Here is a 4,288-nt window from a genome sequence, read left to right as displayed (position 1 = left end):
TGAGTCACTAGAATGTTTAGGGTAAATTTAAAGATTGAACCTTCTATGTTGCCTGCTGAATCTCCTGCATCACCTATTAATGTTGAAACCCCAGTATTTACACCTGCACAGTCACCAAAGCACACAATACTTACTCCTAAACATAATAGTGATCTTGAGGAAATTCTCCAAAGACAAGTTAGTCCTATCAATATTGATAGTGATACAGATTCCTCAAAAAGAATAGTGTCTGGGTTTGAGCCACAAGTGGAAGAAAATGATAGTTTACCTTTAGAGGAATACCCATCGACTGCTCAAGAAATAGTTCAAGAAATTGTTGAAACATCCCAAGTTAAAATGGCTATTGTGTCTTCTCCTGTAGTCATTGAGCCACAAGAAGAAGTTGACAATCTTGTTGCTCATCAACCGCCTGAGGATGACAGCATTGTCACTGGACCGAGTGTTAATCCTTCTACTAGCCACTTTGATGATAATCATTCTATTGTTCAACATCATACGCCACCCAATATTCTTACTCTTCTATCAACCAGCCTTAATGTTTATCAACAATTTCAGTGGGAAAAAGTAAATTGGGATCTAGAAAGTAAACAATTGCTCAAAACCATTAAAGAAAAGGCATGTCAAATTGAAGACAAAGATAGTGAAATTAAGGTCCTACAGCAATGTGTTACTAAAGTAATAAAACTCATTCCAGAACTTCTAAGTTGCAAGTCACCATCTCCTGTTTATACATATTTTTTAAAAGAGAAAATGGTCAATTTTCAACTGTCTTGGGTTATTCACGGGTTGAATCCTTCCTTGAACACACCCCAAGAGTTTTATGCAGCATTTAAATTAGTTCCAATGGCCCTCCAAAATATTCTTTGTGAATTATACATCCATAATCTTGTAGTGCTAGATAACAAAGATTGGAATTCACTGTTGTATGTAGGAGATGTGCAGTTTAGAGCCATTATGTCTTGGATGCAAAATGAAATCAGTCAAGAAAGTCAGGCTGCCCCATATAGGGAAAGGGAAATGTTAGAATCATTATACATTCGTCTTGAGGTGAAAAATGCTCATAGAGTATTCTTTGACTGGCTCTTCATTGACAATAACCTCAGCAATGCTGCTAAAATTCATCTCGTACGAGAATAGGCATTCTTAGACTGGGTGTGGCATTGTTCTCCAATTGCTCCTGAAGCCATACGAGCCTCTATTCAAAGGTGGATTCAATTATCAGAAGATCTGAAGACAAGGAAGTTACACTCACCTCAGAACTTGGAATTGGCCACCTACAGGATGCCTAGGTATGTGATGTTAGAATCTGATAAGATTAATAACCCAAAAAACTAGTGCAAAGAATAAATATCTAAACTATGAATGCAAATGATACAAAAAAAAAAAACATCATAGAGTTAGTCTCCAAGAGAGTAATGCAAATGCTAGAAGGAAAATAGCATTAAGAGGATGCAAAAATAAGAGATGCAAATACAAGCCAGGTAGCATGCTTATATAGGCTAGGAAGAGGGAGGAGGTGGCAACACCAACCAATGAGGAGCAACCATCTATCGGACTAAAGATAGCAAAGTATCTTCCCAAGATAGCTAATGGATGCTCACATGTAGGAAGGTAACACCTCACAACCATTCACCTAATAAGACATGCTTTATTAACCTAAGTGAGATTACTAAAAGTGTAGGAAAAACCTAGCAAAATAGGAAAAATAAAAAAACTACACTAACACCCCCTCATAAGCGAAGCTTAGGTGGGTGTAGAAATGGGTCCTGGCAAGTCAAGCCTGATGAGGTACCCATGTACATAAAATTCCCCCAAAAGAGCGAGAAAAGAGACTCCCCAAAGAAAATTAGGACTCCAAGTGAGAGGAAGAGGCTCCCCCAAAAGATGAAGCATCCTGTACCCCCAACAAAGCTCACAAATTTTGTCCAGTAGATCCACTTACATCGAACAAGTTTTCTTCTTTTAGGAAAAGGGACAAGATCCCAAGTGTGGTTCCTCATCAAGGAACTATACTCTTCCTGCATAGTTGTATCCCACTCAAAAATAGAAAAAGCCTCATGAAAGGACTGTGGATTTGAGGCAGTAGCAATGAAGGTATGCAAAGCATCCTGGAATTGTGAACAAGTTTTCTTGGTGTCTAATGGATCCCCAACCCAATCACCTACAAACTACAAGGTCTGTCTAGCCCAAAGTGGATCAAAAGATGGAGAATCTGGAGGAGAATCATCAACTTGTGAATGATGACCAGGAGAGGAAGGAGGTGAGTCCTCTAAATCACTCTTTGCATCAAAAGTGGAGGTAGAAGACTACTCAAGTGAATATGACCCATCAGAAGATCTATCATGTATTCCAAGTGACTCCAATGTCAAAGTAGAAGGCAACCCTGTGACCATGCTCTGTTGGTTAAGCTAATGCAAGTAGTGGAAATTAAGATGGCCAAACCGCTCATGCCATAATTTTCTCACATCATTAAAGTGAGTGAGCGAAATAGTCAAAGGAGGATCAGGAACAAAGTGAGAAAATATATAGAGTTGTGACTGATGGTCTACTCTCCCAACTGCAACTGTAGATTCATTGTGCAACTCACATTTCTCCACTGAACTAGGAGTGAACTCAGCCCACTTGCCTAAACTTGTGTGAGTGATCTAGTATACCGATAGGGGATTAGTTGACAATGAGGGTACACAAGGAACATCATGGAATGTGCCATCCCCCACATCAACAGACCCTCTCCCACACACCTCAACAAGAGTGTTATCACCCATCAAAATAGAAGGCATAGTACATGGCTCCAAGGATGCAAGTTCTTCCTTAGATGAAGCCATGTGGTGTGAAGCACCCGAATCAAGAACCCAAATGGATGGTGAGGAAGCAACTGCAAAAAGAGCCTTGCCCTTTCCTTTCCCCTTGCTATTTTCTTTTTCTTTGTTAGAGCCTTCATTAGAACTTTGTTTGATAGACTCAAGAACACTGATATTATTCTTCTCAAGAATGTATGTCAAGTGATCAAGTTGTTTCTACAAACATTTATGTTCATCTTGACCAAATCTTTTACAATAGGCACATTTGACCTTTTCTTTCTTAGGCTTATCGCCCTTGGAAGATGGTGTATCAATAGTTTCTTTTGAAGAAATCGATATCTGATCCGTCTTCTCCTCGCTATTCTTTTATTTCTTGTACTTACTATTGTTGTTACTACTTTGTCTTTGTTGTTCTTTTGTGCCTTGGTTGGCAGCCAAGGCATGTGACTTAGAGGAATTAAGAGTGCCCATCTAGATTAGCTTGTCCTGTTATCGAGTGAGATTGACAAAAAAATCATCTAAAGATGGCATGGTGAATTGAGTACCAAGTGCACCCTTAATAGCATAGAAGGTAGAGACAAACACAGATTATTCTAAACTTAGCTTAGAGAGAATACTAAGAATTAGTTGTTCATCTTTGTTTTCAATTCCACATTGTTTTAACTGTAGCCTTAGTGATTTCAATTTGGTGAAGAAATCTTGGATTGTGTTGAAATTTCCTGGACTCAAACTAATTAATTCATTTTCCAACATATGACCCCTCATTGAATCTTGTGTGCCAAATAGTGTTTCTAGCTTTGTCTATACTTCATTTGGTGTATCCAAAGACTCAATGTTAAATAGCAAGTCAGGAGAAACAGACAAACACAATGTTTCATATGCCTCATCACATTTGTTAAACCACTTAGGCTTGTCTTCATCTTTAGCAGGTTCAGTTTCAAGTCCCATAGTTATCCTATTTAATCCATCTTTCCTTATGTGAATTGTCATGCGTGATTTCCACTCAAAGTAATTGTATGGAGTTAGGATGGGAATATTTTTTTGATCCATGATGAAGAAATGCAGAGAAGAAATACTGAAAAGAAGAGAACCCAACCACGACAATGCCCCCCCTTTTTACTCAATCAAAGAACCCCCCCCCCCCCCCCCCCCCCACCAGAGAAATATGATTTGGCACTTTATTTTAGTGTGTTTACAACTACCAGTAGAAAGAAATACTTAGTGGTCTTGATTTCAATGCATTACAAACCCTCATGAAGAGCATATGTTGAAAGTAAAATTTAGGCACAATAATCAAGGAAACAAATAGCACCACTGTTATCTACTTAAAAAAATGGCTTTAACAGTAAAAAATGGCTCCAAAAATCAAAAAATGACCCTAGCAACCAAAATATGACATGCAAATGCTAGATCAACTTCCTAAATCCATCAATGGCATGTTGGAACCTGCAATACTAATTGGAAACTCCAAATATGCAAGTTCATTA

The sequence above is a fragment of the Cupressus sempervirens genome, chromosome 3 (genome assembly GCF_028749045.1).
Source record: "Cupressus sempervirens isolate cs-2001-9-10 chromosome 3, ASM2874904v1, whole genome shotgun sequence".
In the NCBI taxonomy this organism is placed as follows: Eukaryota; Viridiplantae; Streptophyta; class Pinopsida; order Cupressales; family Cupressaceae; genus Cupressus; species Cupressus sempervirens.
This window is presented reverse-complemented; position numbering follows the sequence as displayed.